Source organism: Ursus maritimus, unplaced genomic scaffold (genome assembly GCF_017311325.1).
Source record: "Ursus maritimus isolate PB19 unplaced genomic scaffold, ASM1731132v1 scaffold_16, whole genome shotgun sequence".
NCBI classification, from domain to species: domain Eukaryota; kingdom Metazoa; phylum Chordata; class Mammalia; order Carnivora; family Ursidae; genus Ursus; species Ursus maritimus.
Genome location: NW_024424008.1, coordinates 7,169,661 through 7,197,058, shown reverse-complemented (window position 1 = coordinate 7,197,058; position 27,398 = coordinate 7,169,661). Strand labels below are relative to the sequence as shown.

Sequence of the window (27,398 nt, the reverse complement as noted above, 5' to 3'; positions counted from 1 at the left end):
AGCTATGGAAGAATAAAGAAGTGGCTTCTGATCCAATCTGCAGTGTTACAGACTGGCAAAGATTTCCTGGAGGAGATGTGAAATATCATCCAGATGGAAGAAATGAGAGAAATATGTTCTAGACAAAGGAACTAACATAAAGATGAAGGAATAAAGTTGCATAGCATACAAATAAATGAGTATGGCTAGAGCAAAAAGTATCAATTAGGATTAGTGGGAGGTGAAGCTAGATAAAATATTCTGTCACATGCCATCTGATTCTAAATGGCCCCATGGCAGCAGGCAGCACATTAGACTAGGGAGAACTTAGCATTAGTCCCTGCTGTGCTATTAACTAGCAGTATGACCTTCCAACTTCAAAGTTCTGGTTCTATTTGTTAGTCTTGTCCATTAGTGCAGGGTTTCTCAACCTTGGCACTAGGGATATTTGGGACTGGCTAATTCACTGGTGAGGTGGGGAGCTCTCTGTACATTGTAGGATGTTTTAGCAGCGTCCCTGGCCTCTACCCACTAGATGCCAAAAGCATCTCCACAGAAGCAACAATGTTTACAGACATTGTAAAATGTCCCCCGTGGGATGAAAATTGGCTCCAGTTGAAAACCACTGCTCAAGAATAATACTAAACTCTTTGAGTTCAGGACTTAAGTTTTCTACTTCCTTCCAGCCCTTCAAAAGCATAACCGAGTGTCAGTACGTAAGTCAAAAACATTACATTCATACATTCTTACACTGACCTGAGCTGAAAATGTTTCTTCATGTAGAGAAAAGAGACAAGGCTTCAAACATATCAATCAACAAATATTCCTTTAGTACTTATGATGTTCAAGGCCCAATTTCCCACTGTACCTATGATAACTTCAAAAAAGTACTTTACACAGAATGTTTGAAGTAAAATGGGCAGAACTCTCCTACTGAGTCAAATCAGCACATATTTACCAGGCATCCTGTATGTGTGTGCCCTAGTTAGGGAGGGCTTTCTGATTTTTACATGTCCCAGCTAAGTTATGAAAAGAAAAGAAAAGAAAAGAAAAGAAAAGAAAAGAAAAGAAAAGAAAAGAAAAGAAAAGAAAAGAAAAGAAAAAGAAAAAGAAAAAAAGAATATCTCAAGGCTTTGCCCAGGGTAATGAAGTCAACCAGCTCCTCCCTTTTCCTACTTCACACAATGCCTCATAGAATGTGTTCAGGTGTCCTAGCTCAGGTCTTCATTTCCCTAGAATAACAGAGGTCCCAGAATATCCCAGGACAAGTGGATATAAGAAATGGAAATGCCCATCTGGGTGGGACCTGAGCTGACAATTAAGGACCACATTTCTTTCTTTCAAGATTGATTTATTTGAAAGAAAGAGAGAGACAGAGAGAGAGCGTGTGCGTGAGCAAGTGGGGGAGGGGCAAAGAGAGAGGGAGACAGGTAAACTTCCCACTAAGCACAGAGCCCAATGAGGGGCTTGATCCCAGGACCCTGAGATCATGACCTGAGCCAAAATCAAGAGTCGGACACTTAACCGACTGAGCCACCCAGGCGCCCAGGACCACATTTCTAAATAAACCATCCAATACAGGTTTCATGCTACCTATCAAAACTCTTTTCCTTTTTTTCCAACTTGGACCTGTGTCTTGCCAAGCCAGTCTGTTCACTGTCTCAAAACACATGGGACTCATTCCTGTCTCTGGGCCTTTGCATATTCTTCCCTCAGCTTGCAATGTTTCCCTCTCTTATATCCCATGCAAACCCAACTTGTCCTTTGAGAACCCAGCTGCAATTTTACCTTCCCTGAAGAACCCTGCTCTGATTCCCTAGCTTAGTGAATTGGGCCCACTGCTTTTCAGAAGCATGGATTTTTCTCCTTACTCAAAGTGTGCCACAAAGACTAGTATCAGCATTGTCTGGGTGCTTGTTAGAAATGCAGAATCTCAGGCATCACTCCAGACCCACTGAATCAAAATCCTCCTTTCAATAAGGTCTCCAGATGATTCATTTGCACGTTAAATCTGAGAAGCACTGTTCCATACCAGTCATTCAGTCTTATGTTATCTTAGATGTGACTTCCAAGTGATGTAACTTTTTTTTTTAAGATTTTATTTATTTGACACAGAGAGAAAAAGTGTAAGCAGGAAGAGGGGTAGGCAGAGGGAGAGGAAGAAGCAAGTTCCCTGCTGAGCAGGGAGCCTGATGTGGGGCTCGATCCCAGGACCCTGGGATCATGACCTGAGCCTAAGGCAGAAGTTTAACCAAGTGAGCCACTCAGGTGGCCTGATACAACTGCTTCTTAAGGCCAGGACCAGGACTAAGGAAGGTGGGGGTAAGCCAAGAGACCTAGGGCTCAAAATTTAAGGAGGCACTCATTGTCAAGTACTGACCCTCCACGTGCATGACCCTGAAGTGAGTGCCTCCTTCAAGTTTGCACTCTAGTGCCTTGTTTGCTTCACCCTAGTCCTGGCCCGCTTATGTTTATCTTGCTTCCATCCCATAAACATGGAAGATCCCACAGAGCCAAGAATATACTGCTTTGTGTACTTCAAGGAGAACAGAACAGAGCTGAGCATATACAAAGCACTCAGTGAGTATTAGAAGAATTGAACAGTATTCTCTCCAATACGATAATAAGTATGCTGACAAACCAGCACCCCGCCTGGAGATGCTTAAATAGGAGTGTAAATAAACACTTAAAATACTTAATAAGTATCTGGGAAAGAAGTATTCATTTGACACCAGGAGGCACCCAGAAAATCATGTTTAAAAACTACATGTCAAAACAAAAAGAAACAACATAACTGCATCTTTAAAGAAGCAAGACGACTCCATTTAAGGGAAAACTAAGGAAGATCCAAAGAACTGGGTCAGCCATGGGGGTGCCTCTCCATGATATTGGTCAAGCTTGCTACTCTCTATACCTTAGTCTCTCTGTCTAGAAAATAGAGAATAAGACTTCTGACTTGTGTGGCTGTGAGGGTAAGAAAATTCAAGGCGACCAAGTGATTTCATTGCCTTTCCTCCTGGGAGAGTGGAAGCACTTTATAAAGTGCCAGGAGGGGCTGTGGAACCGAATGTTGATGAAGCACAGGACAGCACTGCTATCAGAGCCTCAGGGAAAACACCTCAGAAGGGCAAGCACTAAGGCTGAGACTAGCCATGGGCTTAGAGGACTGTTCAGCACTTCATGGAGTACTATGAATGCGAAGAGTAGAGACATGATTGGCTTTAGTATTTGCCTCCTGAACTAAACGATTCTTTAAACTACATCCATGCTGGTCTTCTAGCACAAGTGGAAAAATAAGGAAAGCTGTAAAACTACAGCTATATTTAAACTGTACCATCTGGAAATACACCTTTAGTTGCTCCCTCGTTAAGGAGTTATTCATCTGGGTCCAAGCAGTAAGTCGGTCTGATTGTGCCCTGTCCAGAGCTCAGGTAGCTAATTAAGGACGCTCTCCAGGCACGGTTACTGATTGATGGGTTCATATCCAACTCCCAAGACCCACACAGAATGTCTTCTCGCCAACCAACCACTCCCCTCCTAGAAGCTCACAAGGCCCTTAGTAGTACCCACCTACCTAAGCCCAGATTTGAAAGAAGTTTAATAAAGAATGTCAGGCAGAAAGCAAGAGAAAATTTCATAAAAACGGAAAATGCTCAGGTACAAAAGATTCAGGGACCCACCCCTGTAACCCAGCAACAGGCCTCTTGTACCAACAAATATTGGATACTCTGTGGTCTTTGAGTCTTTACACAGGCTGGTTACTTTGTCCATTAACCCCCGCCCTTCCACCAAACTACATTATGCCTTCCTACAAAATGCTGGCCAAATCCTCCTGGCTCAAACACTCTTTAGACTGACTCCATTCACTGAAGAAACAAACATCCTTCACTGCCTTCCTAAGCATGGCCATAGCGCAGCAGCATCAGCACCCTGAGAGCTTATTAAGAAACAGAGAAACTCGGATTCTACCCCAGACCTCCTGAAGCAGAATCTATACTCAATAAGATAGGCAGGTAATCCGTATGCCCATTCAAGTCTGAGAAGCACTGCCACTGCACGCCAGCACTCACCTTCACAACTTGTCCTACAATCATACTTCTATGCACCTGATTCTTTTAATAACAGCTGTACTGAGATCTAATTCACATACCATAAAATTCACCCATTTAAAGTGTACTACTCAGTGCTTTTTAGTATATTCAGAGTTGTGCCGCCACCACTTGTAAGTTTAGAACATTTTACCACCCCAGAAAGAAACCTCATACCAGTCAGTAATCCCTCTCCACCCTCCCCCAGCCCAAGAAACCACTAATTTACTTTGTCTCTATCTACAGACTGCCTATTCTAGATGTTTCACCTAAATGGGATCATACTATTACTATGTGGTCTTTCGTGACAGGCTTCTTTCACTTAGCATAATGTTTTCAATGTTCATCAGGTTGTAGCATGTAGTGGAGGTCATTCCTTCTTATTTCCAAATAATACTGCACTGTATGGACATACCACATTACAGCTAACCACTCATCAGTTACTGGACATTTGGGTTGCTTATACTTCCTAACTATCACAAATAATGCTGTTATGAACATTCGTCTACAAGTCTTCGGGTAGACATGTTTTCATTTCTCTTGAGTATATATACCTAGGAGTGAAAACTGTTGGGTCATATGGTAACTCTATGCTTAACCTTTTGAGGAACTGCCGAACTGTTTTCCACAGCAGCTGCACCATTTTACATTCCCATCAGCACTGTATCAAAGTTCCAATTTCTCCACATCCTCAACAATACTTGTTATTCTCTTCTTGATAAAAGCATCCAAGAGGGTGGGAAATGGTATTGCAGTGTATTTTCAATTTTGCACTTCCCTGAAGGATAATGATGCTGAGCACCTTTTCATATGCTTATTGGCCATTTATATATCTTCTTTGGAGAAAAGTTTATTCAGATCCTTTGTCCATTTTTTAAAAAATAGACTGTTTTAGATCAGTTTTAGGCTCACAGCAAAACTCAATGGAAAATACAGAGATTGCCCTTATGTCCCCTGCATGCAAATATGCAGAGCCCCCCCCCATTATCGACATCCCCCACCACAGTAGTATATTTGTTCCAACTGATGAACCTACCCTGACACAACATTTCACCCAAAGTTCATAGTTTACCTTAAAGTTCATTATTAATGTTATACAGCCTACCGGTTTGGGCAGCTGTATAATGTATATAGAGATGTACGCAACACTCGGATATCATACAGAGTAACTTCACTGTCCTAAAAATCCTCTGTGCTCTGCTTATTTATCCCTCTATCCCCCCAACCCCTACCAAACACTTATCTTTTTACTGTCTCTACGGTTTTGACTTCTCTAGAATGTCATATAGTTAAAATCATATGTAGCCTCTTTACACTGGCTTCTTTGACTTAGTAATACGCATTTAAGATTCCTCTGTGTCTTCTCATGGTTTGATCACTCATTTCTTCTTAGTGAATAATACTCACAAAGATATTCCATTGTCTGGATGTACCACCATTTACCCACTTACCTACTGAAGGACATCTTGATTACCCCCAACATTTGGCAACGGTGAATAGAGCTGCTATAAACATCTGTGTGCAGGTCTCTATGTAGACATAGATTTTCAACTCTTATGGGGGAACACCAGGAGCACAATTACTGGATTGTATGGTAATAGTGTGTTTAGTTTGTTCTTCTCCTGCAATACTGTATTGGCTATTCTGGGTATTTTGCCTCTCCATTTAAAGTTTAGAATCAGTTTGTCAATATCCACAACATAACCTGCTAGGATTCTGACTGGCGTTGCACTACATTTATAATTCGAGTTGGGAAGCACTGACTTGTTGACGACATTGAGTCTTCCTATACCTGAACATGGAATATCGCTCCATTTAATTAGTTCTCCTTTAATATGTTTTTAAAGATTTTATTTATTTATTTGAGAGACAGAGAGCAAGTAGCACAAGCAAGAGAGGAAGAGGGGGGGAGTGTGGGGGAGGGGAGAGAATCCCAAGCAGACTCTGCGGTGAGCACAGAGCCCAATGCAGGGCTCAATCTCAGGACCCTGAGATCGTGATCTGAGCTGAAGCCAAGAGTGGGACACTTAACTGACTGAGCCACGCAGGAACCCCAGTTCTTTAATATTTTGATCAGAGCTTTATAGTTTTCCTCATATAGATCTTACAAACATTGTGCTAGATTTTTATTAGTATTCATGCTATATGTCACTTCTATGGAGCTAAAGTAAATGATATTGTGTTTTTAATTTCAAATTCCACTTGTTCATTGCTGATATATAGGATGCAACTGGCTTTTTTTTATTAACCTTGTTAGATTTACATTATCCTGAAATTTTGCTATAATCGAACAGTAGTTCCAGGAGGTTTTTTGTTGATATTTTTTGGATTTTCTACATAGATAATTATGTCATCTATGAATAAAGATGTTTTTATTTCTTCCTTCCAAATCTGTATATTAGTCCCTTTTCTTTTCTTACTACATTAATTAGGATTTCCGCAGTATGATGCTGAAAAGCATGGTGTGAAAGTGGACGTCCTTACCTTGTTCCTAAGTTTAGTGGGAAAGCTTCAAACTTCTCACCATCAAGGATGATATTACCTGTAATTTTTTGTAGATATTCTTTTTTTTAAGATTTTATTTGAGAGAGAGATAGAGCGAGTGTGCACAGAGAGTGAGAAGGAGAAGCAGACTCCTGCCAAGCAGGGAGCCCTATGTGGGGCTCGATCCCAGGACCCCGGGATCATGACCTGAGCTGAAGGCAGACGCTTAACTGACTGAGCCACTCAGGCACCCCTGTAGATATTCTTTATCAAGTTGAGGAAGTTCCTCTATTCCTAGTTTTCTGAGAATTTTTTATCTTAAATGGGCATGGGATTTTGTCAAAAGCTTTTCTGTATCTATTCATACATTTATGTAATTTTTCTTAACCTATCAATGTGATGGAATACAGTAACTGACTTTCAAACATTGAACCACCTTGCATACCTGGGATAAATCCCACTTGGTCATGGTGTATGATTCTTTTTATACACTGTCAGATTCAATTTGTTAATATTTTACTGATGATTTTTACACTGATGTTCAAGAGAGATACTGATGTCCCCTCTTTCACTTATAGTATGAGTAATTTGTGTCCTTTTTTTCTTATTTAGCCTGGTTACAGACCTACCAGTTTTACCAATCTTTCAAAGGATCAGATTTTGATTTTGATTTTCTCTACTGATTTCCTATTTTTAATTCATTGATTTCTGCTCTGTTTTTCATTATTTCTTTTCTTCTGCTTAATCCAGTTTTAATTTTCTCCTTTTTTAGTTTCCAAAGGTGGATCCTTAGGTGATTAATTTTATTTATTTTATTTTCCTATTTTTTCATGTCATGGACTTGCTTCTTTAATTTTTTTAAGATTTTACTTATTTAATCGACTTGCTTCTTTAATTGGAGATGAACTCAGCAGCCAATGGCAAGGATCCACACTGTAACAAAAGAGCCAACTACAGAATGGTTGTCCTCTTGAAGAAAGCAGTAATTTACATTTGAATTTTCCAGTTTGGCTAATTCCCAAACGTTCAAGATTTGGATTCCTAAAGTCTTCTTCAGTATTTAACTAATTCTTTGTGGGTGGAAGCGGCTGGGGCTGTTTGTCCATACATAAACTGATCCTTGTCATAAATCACTTTTATAATGGGAAAGCAGCTTGGACACGTTGCCATGTCTTCCCCATTCTCCTAATCTTCCTTGGTGATGCGTAAGTTATCCCCACACGGGAAGGGGTAGAAATGTCTCCAAGTCTTCGTCATATTGGAAGTCCTCAATCTCCCGCCCTGGGACAGTCTAACTTGGCAGGTGCAGGACCCAGCCCAGGTAACTGATTTTAGATCTTTCCTCTCTTCCCTCTAAGAATGATTTTTGCTACATCCCACAAACTTTGGTAAGTTGTATTTTTGTTTTCATTTAGTTCAAATATATTTAAATTTCTCTTGAGATTTCTTCTTTGATCCATGTGTTAATTGAGAAGTATGTTGTTTGATCTTCAAGTATTTGTGGATTTTCTAGCTGACTTTGTGATTGATTTCTAGCTGAATTCCATTATGTTCTGGCAGGAGACAATGTATGATTCCTATCCTATTCCTATCCTATCCTTCGTTAAGTTGTGTTTTATGGCCCGCTTTGTGGTTTATCTTGGTGAATGTTCCACGTAAACTTGAGAATGTCTCCATTCTGCTGTTGTCAGATGAAGCAGTCTACAGATATCCATTATACCCAGCTGACTGATGGCGTTACTGAATTCAGCTATGTACTTACTCACTTTTCTGCCTACTGAATTTCTGACACAGGAATGTTGAACGCTCCAACTAAAATTCTATCAGTTTTTGCCTCACATATTTTGACACCCTTTTGTTAGGCACATACATATTACAGACTGTTATGTCTTCTTGTAGGACTGACTCTTTCATCGCTACATAATGCCCATATTAATCCCTACTAACTTTCCTTCTCTGAAATCTGCCCTTACTGGGGTGCATGGGTGGCTCAGTTGGTTAAGCACCCAACTCTTCATTTTGGCTCAGGTAATGATCTCAGCGTCATGAGATCGAGCCCTGCATTAGGCTGTACACTCAGTGGGGAGTCTGCTTGAGATTTTCTCCCTCTCCCTTTGCCCTTCCCCCCTGCTCATGCTCACTCTCCAAAATAAATAAATCTTTGAAGTCTGCTCTTTCTGAAATATAGCTAGCCTTGGTTTGATTAATATTAGTATGGTATATCTTTCTCCATTCATTTACTTCTAATTTATATGTGTCCTTTTACTTAAAATGGGTTTCTTGTAGGCAATATAGAGTGGATCTTGTTTTTTTATCCACTCTGACAATCTTTTAATTGGTGCATTTAGACCACTGATGTTCAAAGTAACTACTGATACAGCTGGATTAATATCTACTATATCTGTTAATATTTTCTGTTTGTTGTCGTTGTTCTTGGCTCCTGTTTTTCCCTTCCAAGCTTTTGTGATGTTTTTTTTAAAGTAGGCTCCATGCCGAGGGTGGAGCCCAACACGGGGCTTGAACTCACAACCCTGAGATCAAGACCTGAGGTGAAATCAAGAGTCAGAAGCTCAACCGATAACCAGCCAGGCACCCCCAAGCTTTTGTGATTTTAACTGAGAATTTATATAATTATATTTTCTCCCCTTTCTTAGCTTATCACTTATATTTCTGTTTTTGTTTTAATGGTTGCCCCAGAGTTTGCAGTATACACTTAAAACTAATTAAGTTCACTTTCAAATAATACTATACCACTTCATGGGTAATGTATCTTACAACAAAATAATCCTAATTTCTCTCTCTCATCCTTTGTTTGATTGCTGTCATTCATTTCACTTTTGTATAAGCATACCTATACGCACACACAGACACAAATGCACAATCAAATAGTGTTTGTATTATTATTTTGAAAAAAACCACTATGCTAGATCAATTAAAAGAAAAAAAAAAGCATCTACAAAAATCCCATAGCTTACATTATATTCAATGGTGAAAGACGAAATGCTTTTCCTTTAAGATCAGGAACAACGTCAGCATGTCTACTCTCACCACTACGATTCAACATAATACGGAAGTTTTTAGCCAGCATACGGCAATGAAAGGAGATAACAGGCACACAAATTAGAAAGAAATAAAACCACCCCTATTTGCAGATGACATGTTCTACATAGAAAATCCCAAAGAAGCCACAAAAAGAAAAAAAAAATCCTAAAATAAAAGAGTTCAGCAACATGGTAGAATACAATATAAACACACTCAAAAAAACACATTTCTATATATTAGTAACAAACACATGAAAACTGAAATTAAAAATACAAAATTTACAATCATTCATTAAAAAAGAGTAAGTAAAATAAATATTCCTATTCTGTCTTCACTTATTCCTTTTCTGATACTTCCTTCCTTTATGTAGATCTGAGTTTCTGACCTCTATCATTTTCCTTCTTCTAAAGATCTTCTTTTAACATTCCTTGCAAGGCAGGTCTACTGGGAACAACTTCCCTCATTTTTGTCTGTCTTTATTTCTCCTTCTCTCATGAAGGGTAAAGAATTCTAGGCTGGTGGAGTTTTCTTTCAACACTATTTTTTTTTTTAGAGAGGGTGAGCGGGGGTGGGGGATGAAAGAGGGAGAGAGAGTATCTTAAGCAAGCCCTGTGCCTAGCACAGAGCCCAACGTGGGGCTCAATCTCATGAACCTGAAATCATGACCTGAGCCGAAATCAGGAGTCAGACACTTAACTGAGTCACTCAGGTGTACCTTTTCTCAACACTTATAGCATTTCATTCTACCTCTTCTTGCTTGCATGCTTGCATGGTTTCCGAGGAAAACTTGGATGTAATTCTTATCTTTGCTCCTCTGTAGGCAAGGTGGGTTTTCCTCTGGTTTCTTTCAGGATTTTCTATCTTTGATTTTCTAGTTTGAAAAATGGTATGTCTAGGTGTAGTTTTTTGGCTACCTAAGGAAGGTTTTTGTTTCATTGTTGTTGTTTTGGCATTTATCTTGCTTGGTGTTTTCTGAGCTTCCTGGATCTGTGGTCTGCTGTCTGACATTAATTTGGGCAATGCTCAGTCATTATTGTTTCAAATATTTCTTCTGTTTCTCTTTTCTTCTGGTATTCGCATGATGTGAATGTCTTAAGTTTGTCTGGACTGCTGTAACAAAATGCAACAGATTGGGTGTGGCTTATAAACAACAAACATTTATTTCTCACACTTCCGGAGGGTGGGAAGTCCAGGATGATGGCATCAGATTTTGTGTCTGGCAAGGCTTCTGGGCTGACAGATGGCCACCTTTTTGCCATGTCCTCAAATGGTAGAAGGGGCTAGGGAGCTCTGTGGGGCCTCATTATAAGGGCACAAATGCCAATTATGAGGGCTCTGCCCTTATAACCTAATCATCTCCCAAAAGCCCCACCATCTAATACCATCATCTTAGGGATTAAAATTTCAACATAGGAATTTGGGGGGAACACAAACATTCAGATCATAGGAATGTATATCACAACTTTTAGAGTTGTCCCATGGTTCTTAGATATTGTATTTTCTGTTTTTTCTCTTTACTTTTCACTTTAATAGGTTCCTACTGAGATGCCCTCAAGCTCAGATATTCTTTCCTCAGCCATGTCCAGTCTACTGATAACCCCATCAAAGGCATTTTTCATTTCTGCTACAGTATTTTTGAACTCTAGTGCTTCTTAGAATTTCTCTCCTGTTCTTGCATGCTTTATCCATTAGAGCTATGAGCATATTAATCATAGTTATTTTAAATTCCTGGTCTAATAATTCCAACATCCCTGCCATACATGAGTCTAATTCTGATGCTTGGTCTTTTTCTTCAAACTGTGTTTTTGAGGCGTCTGGGTGGTTCAGTCAGTTAAGTATCCAACTATGATCTCGGTTCAGGTCTTGATCCTACGGTCGAGAGTTCAAGTCCTGCACTGGGCTCCACACTGGGCAGGGAGTCTACTTAAAAAACAAAAAACAAAAAACTGTGCTTTTTGTCTTTTGGTACTTAAAATTTTTTCTTGATAGCTGGGCATGATATGCCAAATAAAAGGAACTGCTACTAAATAGGCCTTTAGTAATGTGGTAATAAGGTATGGGGGGAGGAGAAACATACTATAGTCCAATGATTGAATTTCAGTCTTTTAGTGAGCCTATGCCTCTGGAGCATGAACTTCACAAGTGCTTCTCAGTTCTTCACTCACCCCTCTTAGGTGGGAGAGAACGGCTTGAGTGGGCTGGAGTTTGGCATTTCCCTTCTCCCACGTGGAAGTCTAGAGGGGCTGGAGTTGGGTATTTCCCTTCACCTTGGTCAGTTAGGCTCCGGTTACCTAGTTTCTCCTGATGGCAGACCTCGTTAAGAACAGAGTGCTCTGCAATATTTTTAAATAGTTCCTTTGCCCCCCACCAGAAGCATGAGGGGATTTTTCTCAATACTCAGTTTAAGAACCTGGTAGATATCCAGGAGGTAAAACTCACATAATTGGAGGGAGGCGCACCTCAATGACTGAGTCCCTCTGGAGCTTATTTTAACTCTCAGAGCTGTCCAAAGTGAGCCTTCATCAATAATTACAGCCCAGGTTTCCCTACTCCAGGACTGGTTCCCACACACGTGTCTGCTCCTATAAATTGTGATTCTCTGTATTCAACTATCAGTCTCTCCAATTTTCTGGGCAGCAGTTTGCCCTTACGAACTCATTTCTGTTACAAATCTAAGATTTAATGATTTTTCAGTTTGTTTAGCTTTTTACTTGTTGTTAGGACAAAATGGTGACTTCCAAGCTTCTTACATGCCACATCGGAAACTTTTGTCCATTTTTTAATGGAATTATTTACATTTTTATTGTTGAGTTGTAAAAGTTCTTTATATATTCTAGATACAAAGTCCCTTATCTGTTATATGACTTGCAAATATTTTCTCCCATTCTGTGGGTTCTCTTTACTTTCTTGACGGTGTTCTTTGCAACACAAAAGTTTTTCATTTTGATAAGTCCAACTTACTTATTTTTTTCTTTAATTCCGTGTGCCTTTGGTGTCATATCTAAGAAACGATCATGATTTGGCCACAATTTAGGACCATGTTTTCTTCTAAAAATTTTATAGTTTTAGTTATTATATTTAGGTCATTGGTCCATATTGAGTTAATTTTTGCATATCGTATGAGGTAGGGATCAACTTCATTCTTTTGCATGTGGCTAAGTAGTTGTCTCAGCATCATTTGTTCAGAAGACTATTCATTCCCCATGTGCACCTGATTCTTCACATTGGCTGTTCTCCAAATGGTACAATACCCTTGTTTTCCACATCATTTTCTTGAGTGTTCCCACAGCTCTATAATTTTGCTGACAGAACCTCAGAAAAGACCAAAAGATAGCTGGAAAACTGTATATAATACCATAAATAAGTACATAAACAAGCAAACAAATAAATAAGGCCTCAAAGCTATCTGTGAAGTTTGATACATTTATTCATTTACTCAATTCTCACTTAAGGTACTCCTGTTCTAAATGTGCAGGTCCGGGGCTAGGCAGGGGGATGCACAGATGAACTAGACTTTTTTCTTGCCCTTGAGAAGACAGATAAAAATAAAATAATTCGGCTGCTTTAAAAGTATGAATTTACTCAGCCCAGGGAGCACAAATGTTTCCACTTTATAGTAGGCACACATGAGATATAAAGGAGAGAAATGACTCATTGAAGATCACAGTGGCAGAGAGTGATGGGGAAGGGTCACAGAACTTATGGGAGAAATCAAAGACAGGGCCTCAAATGACCAAATCAATGACTAGTCACAAAGTTTTCCTAGAGTCACATTATGATTTTCATGGGGCCCAGGTACTTCTGCCTTTGTGGGGCCCTTTCGCCATTAAAAAAAATACACATATGTATATATTTTTAAATACAGTGCTCACTATTGGAGCAATACAGAGAAGATTAGCATGGCCCCTGTGCAAGGATGACCTGCAAAAATATATTTTATGATTGCACTGCTATTAAGATGTATACTCCAAACTGGACTGTATTTACTTTTTTCTTCTTAAAGGTAATTAAGACATTTTTGTGGGTCCCTGGGCACTGTGCTCTACTGTGCCTAATGGATAAGTCAGTCCTGGGTCCTGCTGTCTCCCCACAGCTATGGACCAAGTGTTCTCTCCCCAGCTGCCAAGTCACTTTGCTCTACTGCTTCTAAGATTCTCTTCTCTCCTGGGCCTATCTGATCAAGTAGCATGAGGTTTAAGTTCACACTAAATCTCACTGCCTAAATCCACAATAAAAAGTAGCCTCACTCTAATCATATGAACACCATAAAGTTATGAGAAAATCACTTGACAATAACGTGTATTCTGTGTTCAAGAAAGGTTTCATGAACATTCATGAATGATCACACCCAAAAAAAGAAACAGACATGTCACTGGCCTGCAAACACCAAAGGCATGGGAAGCGTGTACCTGGCATCTTGAAAGTACCCAATAAATATTTGTTTGTTCATTCAATCACAAGACAAGCATAAAACAAAGTCTTTTCCCTTATAAGACTTACCTTCTAATAAGAAGACATAATAAACATGTAAATAAGCTATATTAATATATATGAAATAAATTCTGGTAGTGTTAGGAAGGAAAAAAAAAAACATGGTAAGAGAAGAAAGTGAAAAGGGAGACTATTTTGTTGCTACATTGTAGACACCAGTTTCCCCAAAAGGTTTCCAACAACAGAAGAACATGCTGGGTGAGACAGCCAGTAAAACTTACCCCATGGAGTATGTCTTACTTCCTTGGGTTTTATCTCATTTCCACTTTTCACCCCAATAAATGGCTTTAGGGCAACAACTACCTTTCTCAGTGAAGAGAAGAGCAGTTGAAGAGAAGAGCAGTTGAGAAGAGCTAGTAATCTAGCATAGCTATTAATTGCTGTATATCAACAACAGGGAACTTTCTCTATGCCTCAATTTCCCCAAATAGAAAATGAGGGGGTTGGCTTAGGTGATTTTAGAGGTCCTTCAAAGCTAAAATGCTGTAATAATTCACACCAAATCTATCTGTAATACTCTGGCCTTCCAAACTGCCAGTTTCCCTAGTTACCACAGAACTAAAAACAAAATGCCTTCAGTGTGGTAAGGTGTGATTTAACAGTATGCTACCAAATGAAATCAATGAAACTTTGACTGACTACCACAGGCATGCATCAGAAATATCTACCAGTCAGGGGATGGCCTCTTATCCTGGCTTCAAGTGCCTGCTAACTGCAAAGGGCCGTAAACTCTGGAACCCCATCCACCAGGGCAAACTGGCATTTCAGAGGTCCCAGCTGATCCTTCCAAGTTAGAGACTGATCAACCATGCAGCTAGAGACTTCACTCTTTCACAAAAATTAGAGATGAATAAGCCCAATCTTTGCCCTTGAGGTATTCACAGGTGGTGGGGAGCAGGGGAGGGGTGGGGAGGAGACAGGACACAAGAGACTATTAAACATAAAATAGTATGACAAGGATAACCGCTGACATTTAAACAAAATGCTATGTAAGCCCAGAGAAAAGAGAGATTAGCTAGCTCCTGGACCTGGTAGGAATACAGCACACCAGGCTGGCTGCCTCCTCTATCGTATGGGGACAGATGCTCTGGTCCACTGGGTGATTAAGATAACAAGTACAAAGGTTCACAGGCTCTCCATATTTGTAGCTCACCATTCTCCTCTCGTTCACATTCTTCTTCAACTCTGTAGCCTTGCCAACAATTCAAGGCCGATAAATCAAAGTGCAACCACCTCAATTTTAAAAAAGACCTCATGAATCAGCTGGGAATCATGCAGATGTTGGATCTGCTTAGCCAAACTGTAAGGCCTGATACAGACAGCAAGCACACTTTGAGCAGGGAAGTGAAAGTAGATGCTGGTAGGTAGTAACAACTGCTGTGGCTGCTGTCTGCCCGTCACCCCCACCTCTCCTGTCATCACCAGAAAGCCAGGCCAGCTGAGTTGGGAAGGCCAGTTCATCCCCTAAGTTAGCTGAGTTGGGAAGGTTTTTTAATATTTTCCAATATATATAAAAGGAGAGGAATAGTTTAATGACCTTCTCCCATTCAACAATTATCAAATTTGGGGGCACCTACCATTCTTTGGTTCTTCAATTCCTTTCCCATCAAATTCCTACTTCTCAGACTAGCTTCCTCCCCACCTGGCCCTCCTCTCTCACTTTTTCCTACATGCCCTCCAGTCTCCCACATATTCTATACCTTTCTACCCATTTTTCTAGGACCCAATCCAGATGCCACCTCTTCCAGAAACCCTTCCAGAGCAAAACTATCCTTTCTATGAACTCCTAAAACCTTCATAGTCTGGATTATTCATCTGCTTATCACATCTACCCCTCTATGGAATCTCCCTTGAATTTTTCATTGCCATACCTCCCTAGTTCAGATTTTATCCCTTGTTCTCTCCTAGGCTATCGCAGTGACCTCCAAGGTGATCTCCCTGAATCTAATCTTCCAGAACAGATTCACATATAAGAGCAGCCACACTGATCTTTCTCAGATACAAAACTGACCACATCAGCCCTCTACTTAGACAGACTTGATAACTTTCTATTGCCTTTGGATTAAAGCCCGAACTTCTTTGTATGACACACAAGGTACTTCATAATCTGGTCCAACCAGCTACTTATCTCACCACTGTCCACCAAATGGCTTATACTCCAGCCACACTGAAGCACCTACTAGTCTAAAATGCACTTCCTTTTTATCCATCAGCGCTTTGCCACCTTCTCTCCTGAGAATTCTTTCCTCACCTTCACTGTCTAGTTTGTCTCTATTTGCTCTTGAAGATGCAGTTCAAGTATCACCTCCTTCATGAGACATTCTCTACAGTTATTCATGCACACATCCATTCAACAACTGTTAGATGAACATACGGTAAGTTCTAGACCGGGGATGCAATGATAAATAAATAACAGCTCTCACTCTCAGGACGCTTAGAGTCTATTCGATCTTCTCAGGTGCAGTGACTCCTTTCCTCTTCTGCAGACATTTGTAATTTACACACATCTCCAAGGTCACATTTATTAGTTTTTATACTTGTTCGAGTCTGTTCCCATAACTAGACTCTAAGCATCTTGAGGTCAAGGATCTTTTTTTAAAAGCTTTGTTGATGTACAGCATTCATTTTAGGTGGACAATTGAATGATTGTTCATATATTTACAGGGTTATGCAACCATCTTATTTTAAATCATTTCCATCACTTTTAAAAACAAACCTCACGCTCATCTGCCAACTCTGCATTCACACTCTCAAACCTAATCAACCACTAATCTACTTTATATCTCTATAGATTTGCCTTTTCTGGACCTTTCATATAAATGAAATCATATAAAATGCAGTTTTTTTGACTGGCTTCTTCAGACAACATGTTTTTTCAAGCATCATCTATGTTCTAACATGTATCCTTTTTCTTGCCAAGTAATATTCCACTATGTGGATATATGCTTTATTTATCCATTTATCAGTTGATAGACATTTGTGCTGTTCCTACTTTGGGGCTACTATGAATAATATTGCTATGAACATTTGTATATAAGCTTTTGTGTAGACACACATTTTTATTTCTCAAGTATATATCTTAGGAGTGGAATTACAGGGTCATCTGGTACCTCTATGCTTAACCTTTTTTTTTTTTTTTTAAGATTTTATTTATTTGACACAGAGAGAGAGAGTACAAGCAGGGGAGTGGCAGGGAGAGGGAGAAGCAGGCTCCTGCTGAGCAGAGAGCCTGACGTGGGGCTCCATCCCAGGACCCTAGGATCATGACCTGAGCCGAAGGCAGATGCTTAACCAACTGAGCTACCCAGGCACCCCTATGCTTAACCTTTCGAGGAACCACCAAATCATTTCCCACAGCAGCTACACTGCTTTGCATTTCTACTAGCAGCACATGAGGGTTCCAATTTCTCCGCCTCCTTGGCCACACTTGTTATTATGTCCTTGTTATTACAGTATCATAATGGGCATGAAGTGGTATCTCACTGTGGTTTTGATTTGCATTTCTCTGATGGCTAATGATGTTTAACATCTTTTCATGCACTTACTGGCCATTTGTATATTTTCTTGGGAGAAAAGTCAATTCCAATCGTTTGTCCAATTTTTACTGGATTATTTATCTTTTATTGAGTTGTAAGAGTTCTTTATATATTCTGAATGCAAGTTCCTCATCAGATATATGATTTGCAAGTATTTTCTCCCATTTAGCAATCTTACTGGATGTGAAGTGGGTCTGAGGATCATTTGAATCTTATTCACCTTTGTATTTCATTCAAAGAACTAGCCTGGGGGTGCCTGGGTGGCTCAGTCGGCTGAGCAGTTGAGCATCTGACTCTTCTTGACTTTGGCTCAGGTCATGATCTCAGAGTCGTGGGATTGAGCCTCACATCAGACTCTGTGCTCTGCAAAGAGTCTGCTTGGGATTCTCTCTCTCCCTCTGCCCCCCCCACGTGCATTCTCTCTCTCTCGAATAAATAAATAAAATTTTAAAAAACAACAACAACAAAGAACTAGCCTATAATCTGGTACACTGTATATGTTCAATAAATGTTAGATGGATGTTTACTTAACGTTAACGGCTTTGACGATGAGGAATGGGCCTTACTCATTCAGCATCCCCCTCATACTTCACACCTAGCACTACACAAAAACACATGCTTTGGAAATACACAGACACTGAGTAATTCTCCCTTGAACAAACAGTGGAGATGATGTCAAACAGAATGGCCAAACAGAATTTTTCACATTTCCTCTTTCCCCCCCTAAAATTTCTACCCTGGTTCTTCCTGTTTCAATACCTGGTACCATTAACCATGGTGTTGCCAATTAGTCAAGTTAAAGCAAAACAAATCCCAAAACCCAGAAAGTCAAGCTTGATTATTTCCTTTATACCTGATATCCAATCCACCAACAAGTCCTGTAGGCTCTACGTCAAAACATATTCTAAATTCATCCACTTTTGCCCATCATCTCTGCTATCCCACCCCCAATGCTATCATCTCTCTCACCTGAACTACTGCAAGTCTCATAACTGCTCTCCTTGAATGCCCCTCTACAATTCATTCTCCTCAAAGCAGCCAGAAAGATCTTTTTTAAATGAAAACCACAGGGGAGCCTGGGTGGCTTTGTTGGTTAAGTGCCTTCGGCTCAGGTCAGGATCTCAGGGTCTTGAGATCCAGGCCCCCCCTCAGGCTCTGCTTGGGATTCTCTTCCTCTCCCTCTCTCTGCTCCTCCCCCCACGCTTGCTCGGGCGCTCTAAGATAAATAAATCTTTTTTAGAAAATGCAAACCAAGTCACCTTTCAAAGCATCCAAAATCTTTTCATTGCACTCTCAATAAAATTCAACATGTTTAGCAGCATATCCACAAGGCCTTACGGATCTGACTCTGCCAAACTCCCTGACCTCACTGGTATTTTTTTACCTTGATTCGGACTATGATTCAGACACACTGGCTTTCCCTTTGGTCCCGAGACATGCCTAACTCACTCCACTGATTTGTACTTCTCTCTCCACTTGACACATGTCTGCTTCCAAATCTTCAAACTGCTAGCTCTTCTTCATTCAGGTGTTGGTTCAAGTATCACCTCATAGGCTTTTCATAACCTCTCCTAGTTGTTCTCTATCACATCACCCTACTTTCCTCAGACGACTTGTCACCATTGGGAGTTATCTCTTTTCGTTCTCTGCACGCCCCCATTAGAAAGTAAACTTCACAAGAGCAAGAACCTTGGTTGTCTTGTTCATTGCAGAGTTACTGCGACCTAGAAAAATGCCTGTCATAGTGAAGGCACAAGTATTTGAAGAAGGAAAGACTGAATGAACAATGCAGATGACATATTTAATAAATGCTTGACGAATGTGTGAGTGAATGAATTAGGGAGAGGAATGGAAAGCACAAAAAAATAAGTGGAAGCACTGCTATTTAATATTTTTATAGCTGCTCACTTTTCTCCACCTTCACTGCCTTTGTTTTTGCTCAGATCCTCATTATCTCTTAGCTACTGAAGTACTCCCAACTAATTTCTTCTTTCCCCAACCTGATCCCTCCAAAAATAACTTCTACATTTCTATCAGACTTGATCATTCTGAGACATAGATCTGAACATGTTACAAGCCCAAGCTTCTCAGCATGTTGTTATAAAGGCCTCTCCAACCTTATTGCTCACTGTTATCCCCCTACATTTAGCCTATACTTCAGTTATACAGAAATTCTTTCAGTTCCCAAAATATTCCATGTTGTTTAATGCCTGCAAGCCTTTGCGTATCTTTTCAATTTGCTGGAACTCTCTTCCCTACCTCATAGACTCCCATCTATTGAACTCAAATTTAATTCTTAAGAACAAACTCAAGCATCTTCTCTGTTAAGTCTTTAACGATTAGCCTAAGCAGAGTTAATCACTCGCTCTTTTGGGTCACCACGGTACATAACACCCACTTACACTATACTACAATTATTTGTTTCCATGTCTGTCTTCTCCTCCATGACTATCAGCCCCCTGAGAGTAGGAGCCAGGTCTTCATCTTTGTGTCCCCTGCACAGTTTTTGGCATATATAAGCACTCACTAATTGTTGACGGAAGGAATGAATAAACTTGTCTTAACTCCTCAGCCTCGCATTCAAAATCAACCTTATGTTGGCCCCAACCTATGTTTCTAGATGTAGCACTCAGTCCTCACCTACTTGACGATCTCCAAATACATCCTTCTTTTTCACATTGACTTAGGGGCCTTTATTCCTGATGTTCTCTCTCTAGTGATATTTAAATCATCCATTAAGCTCCAGCTCAGAAAGCTCCTTCTCCATGAAGTCTTCCCTAACCATATCAATGAGAAGAGATTTACTTCCCCAATAGTGCTTTGTTTTTCCTTCTGATAAGGTAATTAGGACCTCTTGTTTTATAATTACAGCCACTACCTTTCCAACTGGACTTCATGTCCTATTTTCTAACAGAACTGTAAGCTCCTTGAAAGCCAGAAACATGATCTAGCATCTTGTCTCTCAACCTAAGTGCCTAACACAGCACCTTGCACGAAGCAGTTATCAACAAATGTTTTAGTAGTGAAAAATACTATGCTTAAGGATTAGAGATTCCATGCCTCCACTCTTTCACATATGTGATTTTACTCACCTTGGTGTAAGCTGGTTTCCTATTCATATGGTAAACTTTTACCCCTCCTTTAAGAATCAGCCTAATGTCATATCTTCTCTTAAGTCTTCCCTAACTCTCCCAAATACACTGTGGTGCCTTGTATGTAACTCTACTCATTATACTATATTGTCATTAACACTTGATGGGTTCCTCTCCCCACTAGACCATGAACTCTTTTGGAGCAGAGATAGTCTCTGCTCCATTTATGAATTCCCAAGACCAAACAGAGTATCTGGCATAATTAAATGCTTAATAAAGATGTGGTGAACTTTGAAAATAGTGAGTCCATGTCAGAGAGTACACCAGCAAGAGAGATCATGGAGTCCTATAGCCAAGTTCAAACCCTACCTCCACTTACATCCTAGGCAATCTTGAATAAAGTAAAATTACTTAGCTGTGTCTCCGTTTTTCTCATCTAGAAAATGAACATAATAATAGCATTAAAAGAGAATTAAAAGAGCTAATGCCATGCAAAATGCTTACTCTAGTACCTGGTACACAGTATGCATTAAAAAAGTTAGCTATTGTTGTCATTAGAATAGGAGAAAAAACTGTTTCTGCGGGGTGCTAATTGACAGACTCAGGTTAGGCTCAATCCTATGGGCAATGGGGAGTAAAATGTCACTGGAGTCCTCTTAAGTAACAGACACATTAAGTTATCGAGAACACCCTACTGGGAAAGGGGAAGGAGAACAGAGGGAACACAAAACCTTGGCAGGCTTATGCTTATGCTCTCTGCCTCATTCCCTGCTTCCTCTTTCCCCATTGTTTCTCCCTAGTTGCCCAGGGCCAAAGCCCCATGGCCACAACTCAGCATCCCCTTGGGAAAGTTGCACTTTCGAGAGAACTAATGAGTTTATGTTTACCTGCAGATTTTCCTCTGAGGAGCAAAAAGATAACAAACGACTTCAAGAAGGGAAAACACAAAGAAATAAAGTGGAGATAAGGCAGGACACCAGATGGACTATCTTGGGTTGGCCTTCGTGGACTAGGCCTTCAGGACAAACAGCCCCATGTGAATTGAGCCTACACACCCCAGAGGCGGCCTCTGGCAGTGCCTGTGCTTGCATGTGCTTTCACTGGTCAAAGATGCAAAGAAGCAGGATCTAGGAAAAGGAACGAGTACTAAAAAGCTGAAGCTACAGAAATAAGAATTCTAGCCCAATTTGAAGAATATTGCAACAGAGATATTCAAAGAGAGAACAGGCTGACCACAGGAAAAAAGCTCCCTACCATTAGAGCGGTTTAGACATAGACCAGGAGTGATCACTTGCTGGGGATGTTCAACATGGGTGATGGACTGGATTTGAGATTCAAGTTCAATAAACATTTGAATATCTGTGCTAGCCACTGTGAGAGATTAGGTGCTAGAACACAGAAATGAACAATGACATGGTCGTCCCCTCCAGGAGTTCACTGCCCAATCAGGGAGACGAACAATACAACATGGTAAGTGCTGACAGAAATCTATATAGGGTACTTTGGGGCAGAGAGCAAGTCCTCAGATTCTGTGCCTATGACTCACTGGTAAGGAGCAATATGCCATTAATTACAAATGGAAATGCTTCATAAGCAGTTTAAAAGCAAATGCTATCAAGTGCTATTATGTTACTTCAAGAACTGACAGTTAAGTGTGTCAGTTAACCTTTGCTATTGAGTCAATACTTCCTTCACCCTGAGCAGAACCCACACCTATAAGCATTCTCATTTACGATATCTTTTTTTTTTTAGTAGGCTCCAAGCCGAGAGTGGAGCCCAACATGGGGCTTGAACTCATGACCCTGAGATCAAGACCTGAGCTGAGATCAAGAGTCAGATGCTTAATTAAGCCACCCAGGCGCCCCTCTCATTTATGCAATAAATATATTGATGTCTGCTATATGCCAAGCACTGGGTAAGCCACTGAGAATGTAAAAAGACAGACAGTCCCTGCATTCAAGGAGTTAGAACATTCCTTTTCATCTTTTCCTTCTCTCTCTCCTATCCCCCTTTATTGACCAGATGACACCTCAAACTCCTTCTGGAAGTAGATAAGTTATTAAGATATAAGCTTAACCGAAAAGTGACTTGCAAAAAATAAGAGTGAGCTGGGGACAGGAGGTGTAATGGGAAACCAAATCGGAAACACTGTCTGCAGACAGGGTATCTGCCAAAGTATGAGACAAAAAAAAAGTCAAGGGTTATATGTAGGCCTTTTTGTCTACAACTTCCCTATCACCATTTTTTCTTTCTCTCTACTTAATATTATTAGCACAGATTATTAACAATAATTATACATTCATTCATTCAGTCATTCGCTAGTATTTACCGATAGAAATAGTACCTGCGTACCTGACAGGAACTGTAGGAAACACAGGCAGGATAAAATACTGGGATCCAGGACTTGCAAAGCTGCAAGAGATCTCTAAAACATCATCTAAGTCCAAACCTATCATTTCACAGATGGAGAAATGAGGTACAGAGAGGTTGAAATCTTTCATGAATTCACATCTTCACACATTTATTGAATCATACTCTTTGCCAGGCACCAGGAATATAAGGATGGATAGGGCTTTCAAGGAGAACCTAATCTCATGGGAGACAGACAAATGCATGACCCCAAATTACCTCTGTAAATGAAGTCACATACATACGTAGAAATGTCCAGTGTAGGACAGTATTAGAAGTACACAGTACTCACAGAGCCCAGAGTGGTTAAGAGCATAGGTGCTGGAGTCATCTTGGATTTGAACCCCAGCTCTGTCACTTACCTAGCTGTATAACATTGGGCAAGTTACTTAAATTCTCTATACCTCAGTTTCCACATCTGTAGAATGGGGATAACCATAACAGTACCTACTGTAAGGTTTTGGTATTAAACTAGATAATGCATATGAAACACTCAGTGCAGGACCTGGCACAGACTAAGTACTCTATCTTATTTCACCTTCAGCACTCACCTGCTGAGCCCTGGTCTCAGAATCCTCCTCAACACAGCCTTCTAAGCATCTATTATCATTTGACTGTCTCTGAGATAAAACAAATCTGCTATTCCTAGTCTAGAACCTAAGTGTATTGTTTACTACTGTTTTTTTTCCCACTACACTATGCTATTACTCATTTTACATGCCTTAAAAATAATCCAAAGATAAATCGTCAGATATCCAAGATTAAACTTCAGTCACACATACCTCAATCCCTCAATAAGATTTTTGGCCAAAGCCAAAAATCGCTAGAGAAGAAAACCCCTGGAAACAAGGAACATTTATCAAATGTCTATAGGGAGAGACCCACAGGAGGAAAAACAAAACAAAACAAAACAAAAAAACAAAGCCTACTTCGAGGAAGCAAGGGATTTCTACAGCCTCCCTGCTAGGGGTTTACCAGTCTAGCAGGGAAGAGGAGATATGACATGAACTGCCACTTTCTCCTTGATGTACCCACCACATCCACTGCCTAGCACAGTACCTGTGACATGTTTTTGTACTTATCAGTCCTTCTCATGCTAGTCCATGAACTCCACGAAGCCAATTATCACACCTTCTCCGTCTTGGTGTTCTCAAGCATAGAACAGTGCCTGGCACACAGAAGGGGCTTCAGAAAAGGCTGATGAATTTATAAATGCACACAGAGAAAACCATCAAAGGCAAGGAAAGAAGACATCAATGTAGATCAGAATAGTTCTAGAAGTCAAGACAGCCTTGGACTAGAATCCGAAATACAGGTAGATTTAGAAACATACAGAGGGAAAGGATAGGCATTCTAGGCAGACAGGACAGTACCAGCAAAGACCTGGCAGTAACCAGAAACATGGTTTCTGGCAGAAGCAGAAAGAGTTTTAAACATGACTTAGTCCATCCTCATAGGGATGTTGTAAACACTCAATAAAAAAAACCACGTACTACTAAGTAGAGGAGCTGGCATATCATAAACATTCACTAACTGGTAGCTATTATTACTATTACTCAAAAATAATAATTATCAAACACTTAGTAGGAGCCTGTTGTATGCCAGGCAGCATGCTGAGGAAAAGAACTTTAACAATGAGCAAGACAGACTTGGACTCTGCTCTCTCATGTAGCTAAGAGTCTAGTGGGAAAGACCGACAAAATAATACTTGGAAGCCCTGGGCTAGGAGGAAGTATGGGGGGGAGGCTGAAGGAACAACGAATAGGGTCATCCAATCAGTGGGCAGTAAGAGAGAGCTCCTTGATTAACAAAGTGTGTCTTAAGACACCCGAGAGGTACTGAGTCCCCTCAAGGACCCCAAGGCTCCAAAGAGAGATTTTGCTTGAATAAAAGGTATTGTGGCTAAATAAAGGTTTAAAAACCACCAATCTAGTTCAATCTCCTCTTTTAACAAGAATAAAATAGGGCCCAGATGAGGTAAATTACACACTTGAGGCAACAATACCTCAAGTTGGTTGTAGACTGGGATACTTGCTTTGAACTTGAGCAGGAAACTACTCACTGATCTGCACGATATCACATCATTCTGGCAGATGAACAAGCACTGGGAGGAGACGCATCCAGAATTCACAGGCACTGGCCAGGCAGGCCGGCTGGCCCTGATTGGATGTTGACATGCTTTCTCTACCTTAGGTCCCAAGCCAGCTCTCTGTGCCAAAATGATGCCTCCAATTCCTGTCTAAGGTTGGCCAGCTACACCTTCCAGGAGGAACTCACTGGCTCCAGACATAAGCCTGCTTCTGGGCCACCTATCTCGTAACCATGTTTTATCCTAACATCCTCCAGCACCATGTGGTTTGGCAAGTTGAGAGCAAGAACTGAGTTTAACCAGTTATCACAGCCTATTTAATACCTAGCCTGAGCTGGCTAGACACCCATCTCTCATCTCCCTAAACACCACTAAGCTAATCGCGCCTCCCTTGGGGGGGAGGGGGGGAATTCAGCAGAATAAAATTATCAGTAAATTAAAGGACCTTTATAGAAAAAACAATATTCCTTTGGTTAACCCTTACTTTACACCTCTCAGGAATGAAATGCTACTTCGTGTTTTGGAGATGAAACTTCTGAATATAAAGAAAGGGGTAGTTACTTGGTTAGATGGGTCTGCAGTTTAGGTCTTTAAACTGAGGGGAAACAAAACTTTGGAATCTGGAAAACAAAATGGGTTTAAATCTTAGCAATACCACTTAGTAGTTACAAGATCCTTGGCAGTCTCATAATACTCTGAACCTCAACTTTCTTGATCATAAATGGGGAATAATAGTAAAATTACTGTCACAAATGTGAGACTCAAAATACTCTTTGGAATCACAGTCACTCATGAAATGTACTGTATCAATTTTCACATGAGATCATAAGACCATGCAGTTTTAAATTACCTACCCCCAGAGCACAAATAATGGAGAAATGGAACCAAGGTGCTCCACACAGCACAGCTCAGGATAGCACAGGCAGACCTGGGTTCGAATCTGCGCCTCCCAGCTCACAAACTGTGGAATCCTAGGAAAGTTACGCCAGTCTCTTTAGCCTCATCTCCTCATGTATAAAACACAGTTAATACCACCTAACTCACAGGGCTGCTATTAGTAGTGAATGAGATAATGCAAGTAAAGGACTTTAAACAGATGCTGGTTTATGGTAAGGACTCAATAAACACTAACCTTTTCCACCAGTAGCTCATTTCCTAAACCCTCTTTTCCATACACCTCTGCAACACAAGAGAAGCACTTAGCAAAGTCTAAATTACCTCAATTACTAGAGAAGCAAATAATGAAAAGACAAAAGAGGAAAGAAATGAATGAGCTGATGGCTGATACTCCAGACCACTTATCATACTAATGGCATCTGATATTGGTAAACACAAGTACAATATCCTGAAGAACAAAACCACAGCATGTGCAATCTTCCCAAAGAAGTGGCATAGAGCACCAACTGTGTCTTAGTTAGGCTATCCATTACCGTTATCTGGGCCCCACAGTAGTCTCTCTACCAAACAGAAAGGGTTACAGGGAGACAACTCTGCCGCCATATGCAAGTCACTACTTCTTTGTAAACCCAACCTTTATTTTTTCAGCTCAAAGCCCATCTCTATCACAAAGATTTTACGGACTCCCCCCAGCAGACTCAAGTGCCTGCCCCATTGAATTTTTTACACACTTCCATTGTAACAATTATCTAGCACTATAGAGCTATTTGCATGTCTCTTCCCTACACTCTAAGTCTGTTAAGATCCTGTCTTACCTTTGAATTGCCAGTGCATAACACACAGCAGACCTCCATAATTACAAATTATAAGGATGGATTTCACCTTTTTCTTCACTAGTTAAGGCTGCTAGAAAACAGCTGCATAGACTTTAGTATCACATAAATTAAGGTCTGCCTATACCAGACCCCTGGTTTTTTGTTTGTTTAGGGGGAGGGAGCTTGAAGGGATTACTGACTGTTCCTACTTCTCAGAGTTATTTCCTTAAACACACAAAAGATAGAATCAGTCCACACAGAATTTCCAGACCATAGATTATATTCTCAGTAAATAAAACAAGTAACAGAAGTTTCTGGGATGGATGCTAGTGGTTACATATAAAGCTGACCTCTAGGCATGACACTCTAAGTCTATAATATACTCATAATAAGTATATTATACAACTAGAAGTTCTTAAGCTCTTAAAACATTAGGAAAGAAAAGCAAAGAAGCAAAAATCAAAAATGTCTTACAA

At 40.3% G+C, this 27,398-nt stretch overlaps 1 protein-coding gene and 1 pseudogene across 2 annotated transcripts in view; one reads left to right on the top strand and one right to left on the bottom strand.

The window, feature by feature from the left end:
* The window catches only part of RNF121 (ring finger protein 121), a 78,133-nt gene that overhangs the window by 49,018 nt on the left and 1,717 nt on the right, over window positions 1-27,398 (bottom strand). Inside the window, exon 1 of one of the 2 annotated variants that reach the window (XM_040630798.1) lies at window positions 23,065-23,088. The exons of the other annotated variant lie outside the window; for it this stretch is intronic. The gene's annotated coding sequence lies outside the window, so the exon portion shown is untranslated. Of the gene's footprint in view, window positions 1-23,064; window positions 23,089-27,398 lie in introns of those variants that run through there. 2 annotated transcript variants of the gene reach the window in all.
* LOC121102995 lies at window positions 13,439-13,537 on the top strand (annotated as a pseudogene).